Source organism: Oxyura jamaicensis, chromosome Z, assembly GCF_011077185.1.
Source record: "Oxyura jamaicensis isolate SHBP4307 breed ruddy duck chromosome Z, BPBGC_Ojam_1.0, whole genome shotgun sequence".
Taxonomy (NCBI): Eukaryota; Metazoa; Chordata; class Aves; order Anseriformes; family Anatidae; genus Oxyura; species Oxyura jamaicensis.
In genome coordinates, this window is record NC_048926.1 from 11358432 (window position 1) to 11370542 (window position 12111).

The following is a 12111-nucleotide window of genomic DNA, read 5'->3' on the forward strand; positions in this document are numbered from 1 at the left end:
GTCAACAGCAAGTTGAACTTGAGCCAGCAGTGTGCCCTGGCAGCTTTGGGTGCATCAGGCACGGCACTGATAGCTGGTCAAGGGAAGGGACTGACCTGCTCTGCTCTGCACTGATGTGACCTGTATGTGGTTTTGGGCACCACAGTGTAAGAAAGACATAAAACCTTTAGCATCCAAGGGAGAGTTATGAAGATGGTGAAGGGTCTAGAGGGCAAGACACGTGAACAGTGGCTGTGGTCCCTGGGTTTGTTCAGCCCACAGCAGAGCAGGCTGAGGGGAGGCCTCATGGCGGCCTGCAGCTCCATCACGAGGGGAGCGGAGGGGCAGGTGCTGAGCTCTGCTCTCTGGGGACAGCGACAGGACCCGAGGGAACGGCATGGAGCTGGGACAGGGGAGGGTCAGGCTGGGGGTTAGGGAAAGGTTCTGCACCGAGAGGGTGGTCGGGCACTGGGACAGGCTCCCCAGGACTGTGGTCACGGCACCAAGCCTTGCAGAGCTCATGGACTGTTAGATTTATGGTTTGTTTTTTGGGCAGTCCTGTGTGAAGCCAGGAGTTAGACTTGATGATCCTTGTGGTTCCCTTCCAGCTCAGAGTAGTATATCATTCTATGATTCTATGATATGCTCTTGATGGGAAAAATATGTTTTCCTTAATACTGAAATAATTAAAATTCTAACCTTTATTCAACAAGGCCAATTTTGGTGTGCAACAAATCTAGTATAAGCAACAGTACCTCTGTCCCATTTTGTAATGTTATTCTAGTTATCTCTTTGGATACAGGTATTTTAATCCAACTTTTACAATGTAAAAATGTTCAGCTACACCTGCTAATAGGAATACTCCATAGCCTTAGGGATTAATTGTTATACGACATTATCTTTTTAATCCTAGTGTTAGCTCTAAAACAGGATTTCCGTGAAGGAGCATTAAAAGGTATTATTAGCTGTTTAATAGGGTGCACTGGTGAGATTTTAAGCAATTACCATCATCTCTAATTATGCCTTTGAGTCTTTTGTTTAGCCTAAGAGATTTGAATATGAAATTGCATCTTAGTTCATTTAATTGAATTACATTTTACTATCATGTACTCTTTTGGCAAATTTTCATAATTGCTTTATTGTCTTTATAATTAGTCTACTTCTGTTGTTTCATAAATACCTGAATTTAAAATTTTGGGCTCCTAACAACTGTCATCACTGAAGACACTCTGATATTTTTGATTTCTATTCGTTGCCAAAATACGAATACTACAGTTGTCCATAATCAAACATTTTTTCAACACATAATTATCTTATTTCCCTTTGTTAGGCTGAATAACTAAGTTTGTGATTTACTGATTTTTTTTTAGAATCAGTAAGCACTATCTAGTAAAAGTGAATAAACCATTTGGCAGCCCCCAAATATATGAAAGAGCAAAGTGGGAATGTGGATTTTGTTTTAGAGTAACTATTGGTAACTTCATTGTTTGTTTATGTTTACTTTGAACTAGTCCAGCAATAATTATTTAATTTAATATGTTTTTTTACTGGTTATGAACTTTTAAAATTAGATTTGGTAATTTGAACATTATGTGAAGCTAAACAACTCTGTGAAATATTCTTTTAATCTTTTGCCCCTAGAGATACGATGTTCCAGGGTAGTTATTACCTTAAAGAGCTTACAGTAATATGGGAGCAAACTGTGCCTGAGTGAGAAGCTTAGGAAATACTATGCGATTTTCCTGTGTATCATCTGCCCCTCTTTAGCAATGACTTTGCACCTGGATAAAAGCAAGCAGGCCAAACTGAAGGGTGTCAGAGGTTTCTGCCTGGAGAATAAAAATAAAGCTTGTGGTAGGGAGAAGAGTAGGCAGCCAAGTGCTTGTGGATCACTTGGGTCAGTAAGTGTTCTTTATTGTTCTTTTCATGTCTAATGTCTTTCTCTGGGAACTAAATCTCCTTGGGACCTACCCTAACACTGCTTGCAAGGTGATGAGATTGTATCTGACTTCCCTGAGTCTTCCTATGGCAGCACTTGCATAATAGTAAGTTTGAAACATATCCATAGAGGCTGATAAATTTTGCTGTGGATTCAGAACAACACTAACCTCTCCTGATGGGTATCACACTACTAGCTTAATAATTTACTGTATTGTTAATACAGTAAATTATTTTATTTATTTTATTTTTATTATTTATTTATTTATTTATTTTTATTTATTTATTACATTTATTTATTTATTTTATTTATTTTATTTAAATTACTGTACATAATTTACCGTACTCCTGTGATGTGGTGTTTATTTCATGTGCTTTGATATATTTACCTTGTAAAAATGTTTGTCTTTAAAAACAGTTCAATTGCAGAGAAGTAAATCTAACTATATCAGTGCTGCAATAACCTATTTTCATCTGTGGGTCAAAACCTTTGACAAAAGCTGTTAAAGACATTTTGGAAGAGGCTTTACCTTCTTCTTTTGTGCCATGTTGCTGCCTCCTCCAGGAGCATCCAGCAAGTCAGGCCTTTGCATGTATATTGCCTACACACAAAATAAAGTAGCAAAAAATGCCCTTAACAAACAAATGCTCTCTTTTGAAAGGTGTTGAAACGCCCTATCATTAGTCTTGGCATCCAGCCTCTCCATCAGGCTGGTGGAGGGCATGCCCATGCTATGTGTAAATGAAACGCATTCAACTCAATGTGACCTGCACTCATTTGCTACCCTGTGCCTTCAGCCAAGCATGTTCTGCTTGTGGGGGTGGACGTTGCCCACCCTTAGACTTCTGGGCAATTGAGAACAAGGAAGATCATTCTCTTACTCTTTGGGCTGACCTATGTTTCTCAAAGATCACGATGCAAAATAATTTACATTCCTAAGTAGCAAGTCATGTTTTTTGAAAGTAGGATGTGGGCTGCCAACTTACTTGGGAGCAATTTTATGAAAAGGCCAAATTTTTGTAACATCTAGGAAAATGAAAGCTGTTCACTAGGGAAAAAAGAAATGAAGCCATAACTGATTTCCAAGCAGGTAGTCTCGCACAGTGGCTAAAAGCTGACCTGTGACAGGTGCTAGCAAAAGCTGGCTATAAAAAACGTATTTAACTGTGTTTGCTCTCCCTGAAAATGCTCATTTTATGCATTTAATCTCCCCATATCATTTAATCATGAAGTCATGTGCACTTCTAGATGTCCTGGTCCTTTGCTCAGTGTTTGCTGTTCCCAGCTGCCACATTTTTTGTAGACTATTGACTTGCAACCTGCCTTGCTTTAGGGCAGTGTGCACATTTTTATGGTAAGAAAAAATTATATTATGAGGAATGGCTGAGGGAAGTGGGGTTGTTTAGCTTGGAGAAAATGAGTTTCAGGGGAGACCTTATAGCGCTGTACAATTACGTTAAAAAGGTTATAGCAAGGTGGGGATCAGGCTCTCCTCCCAGGCACCAAGTGATAAGACATGGGGAAATGATCTCAAATTGTGTCAGGACAGGTTTAGTTTGGATATTTGGAGAAATTTCTTTCCTGGAAGGGTTGTGCAGCATTGGAATAGGCTGCCAACTCTTCAATTGTTGAGTCACCATCCCTGGAGGTCTTCAAGAAATGTGTAGATGGAGAACTGAGTAGCATGGTTTAGTGGTGGACTTGTTGGTACTAGTTTAAAGGTTAGACTAGATGATCTTAGAGGTCTTTTCCAACCTGAACAATTCTCAGATTCTATGATAATAAAACAAATACTTGCAGACCTACTTCTTCCACCCACCTAGGCAAAGCATACTGATATTTAAATCTAACTGCAATACGAGTGTGTCATTTTCATTTGCTCACTTTCAATAACTGTTGTATACACAACTATTTTCCTGCCACAGATTTTCTTCTCCTGTATTATTTAGAGTTTCAACAAATACCACTTGCATTTGTCCTTCCATTGGTTTTCTAAGATGTTAAAACAGATAAAAATTGTATCATATTTCCAGGTTTCTTGAGTAGTTTTGGATATACCTGTATTCTAGAGTATCCTGTCTTCTCGACGATAGTCCAGTTATTCATGGAGCATCCTATACGAACTTCACCTGCTCTCTCAGTGCTACCAAATCTTGTGACTAATTTTCTTTTCCAAATGATTACTTTAATTAAAAGTATGGAAGAAACTTTCCGCAAGTTCTATATCTTGGGGATTTTTAACTGCAGTAATGCAGCAACAATTTTGTTTTGTTTTTACAAATGCTGAGCTCAGTGCCTAATTATTCTTGTTATAAAATCCTCCAAGTGGTTTTCATCTTCCAAACAACTCCTGCAGCTGTAAGTCCTTATCAAAACTTCAATTGCTCAGGCAGAGATTCTTTGACAAGGTTAAAACACAAAAGTGAGCAGGGTTAATCTTGCTTGAGTGCAGACATTGTTCTACATTTCTGTTGTGGTTTAACCCAGCAGGCAGCTCAGCACTGCACAGCTGTTAGCTCACTTCCCCACAGTGGGATGGGGGAGAGAATCAGAAAAAGGTAAAACACATGGGTTGCAATAAAGACTGTTTAATAGGACAGAAAAAGAAGGGAAAATAGTAACAATAATAATGATGAAAGAATATAGAAAGCAAGTGGTGCACAATGCAATCGATCACCACCTGCTCACTGATGCCCAGCCTGTCCCTGAGCAGCAGCAGCCCCCCTGTGCAAATCCCCCAGTTTTATTGTTTGCCATATGGTGTGGGACATCCCTTTGACCAGCCTGGGCCAGCTGTCCTGTTTCTGTCCCCTCACAAATCCTGGTGCACCCCCAGCCTCCTTGCTGGCAGGGATGCACAAGACATGGTGTAGATGCTGCTCTGCAACAACTAAAACATCGGTGTGTTATAAGCATTATTCTCATCCTAAATCCAAAACCATATCAGCTACTAGGAAGAAAATTAACTCCATCCCATCCAAAACCAGGACAATTTCCCACATTTGGTTTCTCTTTTCCAAAAAGTGAGCTGAGTGAAATGTCTAACTGCCTTGAACTGGCCGGAACGTTCCAGTTTGCCCACAGGCAGTGGAGTCCGCCCAGCAATATGTAGCCTGCTGGGAAACAAAACGTGATTTGCTTCCATAAATACACATAAATACTGAAATATTTAGTGAAATTCTTTCTCTCTCTTTCTCTTTCTCTTTTTCTTTTTCGGTTGCCTGATTATTTCCTTATCAAAAGACTCTTTTTTTTTCCTTCCCCAAAGTAGCTCTTCTTCTGTGAAGCAAAACACCACAGAAATACAATTTATTAATAAAAGTTTTAAACCAGTGATTCTTTCACTGACCCAGAGGCTGGGTAGGAAGTTTGATGAAATCTTGTGACCTACACCATGCAGCCCAGCTAACTAGGTATAACACAAAGGCTCTGAAAATTGCAAACCTTCTTATGAAATGGTGAGCTACTTTTGGCTTTCCTGATTCAACAGCTCTCTGATCTCAGTGGGCAATTATTTCTGGTTCAGTAACCTTACAAACAGCTTTTGTACTCTCTTATAACCCTTACTTCTGAGAAGAAAACAAAAGACATTAGGCATAACTTAAAAGCCAGGACTTATTACTAGGATTCTGCAAGCTTGATGGAGCTTTGCCTTTTTCAGATTTGATCCTGGATGCTGATCTGTGTAGGTGCTGCATTAGTGCCATACTATGATACATGTTTGTCCAAGAATAAGGGATTGGATGCTTCTGAAGGAAAGGCAGGATTATAAATATGTAGGCAGAGAATATAAAAACAAGCAAACAAAAATAAAAACAAAAGAAACAACCTTAAACTTTTGAATTTTAATGTAAACTCAAGAGAGATTAGCCGTTTCTTTGTGTAACATAATGACATCTATTTAAAGCCAAAGTTTATGCAGATGGTTTGTCTCTGTAGAGAAGGTGGCAGGGTGGATGTAGTGTGAGTGCAGGCAAAGGTCCCATGGGCAAGAAGCCAATGTACGATTCTGCAACAAATGGGGAAAGAGGAAATGTGGTCTAATCCATTTCAGCAGCTCCCATGTTAGATGCATTTCGCCAGAGCTGATATCCAAACGTGCAGCCTGAGCCAATAGGAGAGGGCAGCGCTGTCTGGTGCAGCACCCACGCTGCACTGTGTGTATCTGCAACACAAGTGTCTGATTCCTGTGCATCTGTTGCAGCGTTTTGTGTACACATCTCCAAAAGCAAAGGGGCTATGTATCCTAGCAAGTCTGGTTTTCAGGATCTCTGCACTGTTGTCTGACTTCATCTGTTCAGACAATATAGGCATCTTTGCATGCAGTTACTGCCTGTGATACAGTAATGGAGGTTTCTGTGCCTCTGACACTGTTTCAGCCAGTTTGCTAGTAAATGCAAGGTTGGCTGCAGTGGGTTATTATCCTAAAATGATGTATGCAAAATCTTTGGCATATCAGTGTTTTGAATTTGTAAAAGAGATATTTTAAACAGCTATTTTTAAAAAATTTAAATGAGAAACTTACCCCAGCTATAAGCAAATGATAACTGACTTTTCTTGATAGCCTAATGTCTGCTGCAGATTTTGCTTTATAGGACTGTAGACTTCAAAAACACATGAAAATGGTAGACTGAAAATCTGAAACTAGTTAAGATACAGTTCAATAGCTGATAATTCATATCTTCTTTATGTTGCTGTTTGAACTCATGTCATATATGAAGCTTCTTCTATGAAACACTTTACCAGTTTGTGCATCTGTTAAAAGATTTAGAATGGAAAAATTCAAGGTGTGTCTTGTGTGAAAAAGCCCAATAATAAATTCCTGCTGCTTCAGCACATTATTTTAACAAATATATTGAGTGGAAAGACTGGCTGAAGATTTAACATGCTACTTAAATTCTTACCACCATTATTTTCTGAACTTTCAAATAAAAGCAATGCAATCTGTATGGATGAATTTTGAAATACCCGTTGTTGGTTCAGGTGTTCAAATTAAGCTTGCCCTTCAATCAAAGCTTGGCACTTAGTACAAACTTCCAAATATGAACTAAAAGAGTTTTTTCTCTCTTTTTAAAAAATGTGTGTATATATTTTCTCACATCACAAAACACTTTACATAATACAAATATAACCTATTTTACTTTGCCCTGGGGCAATTTCCATTCTGTAGTAAAAGTTGCTTTATTATCACAAAGCCATATGAAGCATGGTGAAAACCTATTCAGCTAAAATGCTGAAATGATGTGTGGATTCCAAGCACAAGATTTGTGACTTTCATGGCAAAATGTACATTTCTTTCAGAACTTCCCTTGCATATAAAAGAACTGCAAATAAATCAGAGTAAGATAAGCTCCAACAGATGACCACAGAACCCATTCACCATGGAATTAGACATCGAAGAAAATAACCTTTAAAAGAACTGCTTGCATACACACTCAACCTTGACACTGACACTGAGCATCGACCCAGTTCAAAGTCAGGTTCCCAAAGTGATTTTGTTATTGCGACTTTGGGAAAGGCTGTACAGAGGTCTTGCACAGGGTAAGCACTTCCAGTCCAAAAGACCAAGGGCTGGCCAAGTAAATCTGAAATTTAAACAGTGAGGTCAGAATGACTTGACTCAATGGACTTGAAATTAAAGTTTGGCAGGAAATAGTTTTTCTGTCCTATAACCCTTTTCATCTTCAATATTTCAACATTATTATTTTTTTCTACAGTGGGATAAAACCAAGATAATTTGAAGCTTTTTGAGAAATAGAGAGGAAAACACTCACATGCCTGTTATTAAATATCCTGCATATGAGCCATGAAGGATGCTGCTTTCTCGTCCTTCAGACATGATTATACCTGGAGAAGAGAAGCTCTGTAGGACCAAAGGGCCAGGGCAGCAGTGCTGGGAGGGAGGGTGTGTGGTAATGCTGTCAAAATACTGGCAGCACATCACTGTGTATATCCATTCAGGATGCACATCTCAACTGCCAAATACTCTTATTTCCTGATGTGTCATTATTTGGGGGCATCCAAACCTCTGCTTCTTTGCTTTCTTAGTGTTATTAAGATGACCTGTGTGTTCAGGAGGAAAACCAAAGATTTGTTCTGTTTCCCCCCACAGAAAATCGATTTCTCACCTCTCTTGTGTCTTTAGTCTCTGCTGGATGGAAAGCTCCAGGCTTTGGGAGAGCTGTCCAGGTGCTTATCACACTCTTATCCCTGACTGGATCTAGACAACGATGTGAGTGTGTCCCCCTGTCCCAAAAAGGATCATGCACTTCACTCATAAGAGAGAAGCAGCAATATGTTTAAGGATTAAAACAGTGATTTAGTGGGTCTTAATCGTGGATAAGACAGCAATTTAACAAAGTTCTAGTGGTAAATATCACATCATTAGCAAGATTTGTGAAGGCGAGGCCACTTTATTATTTACTGCATAAAGTACAGGGTCAGGCTGAAAACATCAGTCCTCATGCTGTGTCACGAGGTACAGAATGGAGTCCCTTTTGCTGTCCAAACTCCAAAGAGTCTGCGTATGACCGGATCCTATCCCAATCCCAGACTTAATGGTTTATGACTAAAGGATTATATGCACAATTAATCTTTTATGTCACTTAGTTAAGATCACAAAATTTCAGCATGCTTAGCAACTTACTTGCTGAGTTTCAACAGGCTAGCTATTTGTCACTTACCAAGTATCTGTTGCACATCAGGAATCTCTTGACCTTGAGGAGTAACCTCAAGAGGCATCCCTACAGAAGGGGAAGATCCAGGCATGCAGCCTGCACCAGCATGGGAGTGTAAAATGGGCTCTGGGCTGTCCCCTTTTCATGGGGTGAGATGATTTACTATCAGTTGTATTTGCATACCAGCTGTATTTAGGCAGTGCATGTCCCCTTAGCCCTTCTATTTGTCTGCCCCAAACACATCTCAAGCCCATTTTATTGCCCAAGCAGCTTTACAGGAGGAAGGGTCAGGCTAGGGGGCCCAGAGGACTACAGCACCACACCCCACACCCCCTTACAAATAACCAGTTTATGTTTCCATCAGGTCTTTAGAGATATGTGTGTGGGAAATAAGTTATTTAGCTAACAACGGTTTAATAGACTGTATTCAACTCACAGCCATTCAGCCTCTGCTTCTTCGATATGCCAGGACTTTCTCAAAAGCCTGGTATTCTGAAATTTTTATTCATTTTTTAAAAATGTTCTTTGTAGACTTTGACCTGTTTTAGTCTGTTTCCTCAAAATATGGACCAAGATGATGGCCCTGTCTGTCCTTCCCACCCCCAGAGTTTATGATGGTTGTAATTCCTAATTTCTTCTTTTTAAAAGGTTTTTTTTTGCTTGTTCATTGATTCCTCAGGTATAAAATGCTCTGTAATTCTCTAGGGGTTCCCAGTGTTAAATTTGATCTTAAAATCTCTGAGTGTGGTGGTGATTTAAAGCTAATACAAATGTTTACAAATTCTTGATCATATTTTCTAAAACTCTTGACAAGGCTACAATTCTACATATTCCATGTATTGCCTTAAAACTCTCTAGGTGTCTTGTAGCAGCATACAGGAGAGTTTTGATATAGTATTTTTGTCCAGCACAGAATCTTGTCCAATAAATAAAATTAAGGAATTAAAAATACAGGCTCAACACACATAGAAGACTAGTCATGAGCTTTTGAAGAAAATGAAAAACAAATTTGATTAAAATTTTTTGTCTTTAACTTAGTTTTTCTGAGTGTCTCGATTTTCATTCTAAATACGTAATGTACTCTCACTTGATGAAGACAAAAAGTGATGGGATGTGAAAATGCCTTTGTGAATCTTCACAAAACTACTTGCATGTAAACTCTAGGCCAGCTTGGAATCCAACCTTCTCTCCCCTCCCCTCCCTTTTGTTTTTTTTCAAACACCTAATTTTGTTTTGGAATAGTTAATCACCAGTGCTTGCATGATTCAGAGTGAAAAACTGATCTTGAATTAAAATTTGAAATGAAATTTAATGATGTTCATTGCTCATTTAGCTAGTAACAATCTCATGATGGTAACGGTCCAAGCAAAATATCAGTAGATGTCCCCACATTCATCTCGGGTTTTACCTTCCTTTTTAAAGCCCACACAAATGTTCCATTGCAATTAAAATCAGAAAAAACACCATGCTAGGAAGGAGATGAGTGTCTTTCTAGCCCTGATCCCCAAGTAGGATCAATTGCACACAGATGCTCCTCTAAACTGGTTCACACCAAAGCATTGCTGGCATCTCCCTTGATGAAATGTAGGCCTATTAGTCCAGGTTTTAGAGGGCAGACAGGCCTGGGTAACAGGCTCTGCCCTCCTGCTTTGCATTTACATTTCACATATTTGAAGGCAAATCCCACTTTTCAGCTGTGCTTCCTTTTCTCTGGGCCAAGCAATCCCCTTTTCCCTTCTGCTCTTACCTGTGGCAATTCCTTAGGGCTCTCAGCCAGCATGTCCCACCACTCCTCCCAGCCAGTGCCAACTTATTAGCAATGATGATTTATATACCACTAACCAAATCACTCATGAAAATGTCAACTTGGTCACCACTTAGGGCACAGTGGCTGAGAGTCCTGCTAGATTCTTCCATGTAGTAAAAACAAAACAAAACAAAACAAACAGAGACCTACCTGCTCTGGTTTCTACCAGTTAAGCACCCACTTCATTGTTGATTCATCTAGAAAATTTTTCTTTGGTTAACTTCTGAGAAAGCCTAGTAATGGTTTTGTCACTGTTCTGTGTAAATCAACATAAATGACATTTGCGGTTTCTCTCCACCCACAATGCCTGTTATTGTCACAAAGAAAGCTGGAGTGGTTTCATGTGATTTGTTCTCAACAATTCCATGTTGCCTGTAATTTATTGCCTACTTACCTCGGAAACAGTTGTTTATTGTCCTTGTATATTTTAGTAACTGCAATGAAGCTGACTGGTTTCTCTTTTTCTTCTTTTTCTCCTTTCCTCCCTGTAAAAGTACCCTATTTCTGCTTTTTCCAGTTTTTGGAAACCTCTCTGTACATCAGGCATTTTCAGTCAGAGCAGTTAGCAGCTCTGCAGCTGAACCACTTTTCTACCTGATGTGAATTTCATCGTCAGCTCATTCAAAAGTCATACATCTGCTCCTTACTCTAACCTAATTTCTATTATCCCATAAAGAATGTGAATTATGTTTGCCATCAGCTTGAGAAAATGTGGTTAAAATCTTCAGATTTTCTAGCCTTAACTATTTGTATATTTTCTTCTACGCTAAGCAATGGACTCTTTCCTTAATCTTCTTAATACTAATGTGTACTTACAGTCCCTTTTGTTGTTACATTTGGTGTCCCTTGCTAAGACTTAGGAAAGTTATTCATAGATTCTTAACTTTGAGACTGAATCTTACATGCAGTTTGTTACTATCAGCTGAATGGAAACGTCAATCGGACTGGAACATTATGGAAACTGGAATTTAGAGTTGTAATGATAGTGTCACAAAATGTGGGAGAGAAAAAGAATGGAAAGTTTTATGGTAGCATAGAAAGGGTAGTTTAATATGTTTTATGTAAACTGATGAATCAAGCAGGTTAGCAAGATTTCTCCCAGGGAGAAAGGACAATGCATTTGAAGAAGAAAGGTCCTGTAATTGTGACAAACAACCAAACCAAACCAAACCAAACAAACAAACAAACACAACCCAACCAAAACAACCAACACAACATAATTCACCAGCACTAACTTCTTTCACTTGGATCCTGATACTGGTGACATGATGTCAGTTCTGATTTGCCCTCCACAAGTAAGGTCAAGGCCTTGGTGACTTGTATAGCCCTTACATCTCTTTCATATATAGCTCTACTGTTTTCCAGTCTTTCCTCAAAGCCCTCACCTATGAAAATAAGATCATAGTATCTCTTGGTAAGAGATCAGGCATCCTTCATCTGCATGTTCATAAAAAATATCTTCATATATTAAATAATTATCTTCAATAGATGGCCCATATGTTAGGGCTCATACAAATTTCTGGAGTTGTTTTGTTATTATTGGTTTTTTTTTTTTTTTTTTTTTTTTTTTAAATCCAAAGAAAGATAAAGTGAATGAAAGCCATTAAGTGATGCATATAAAGTACTTCAAAGAGTTCTAACCTTACAGGTATAAATTTATACTATTTGATACCACTATAAATGTATAGCCATACATGTATATGACATAC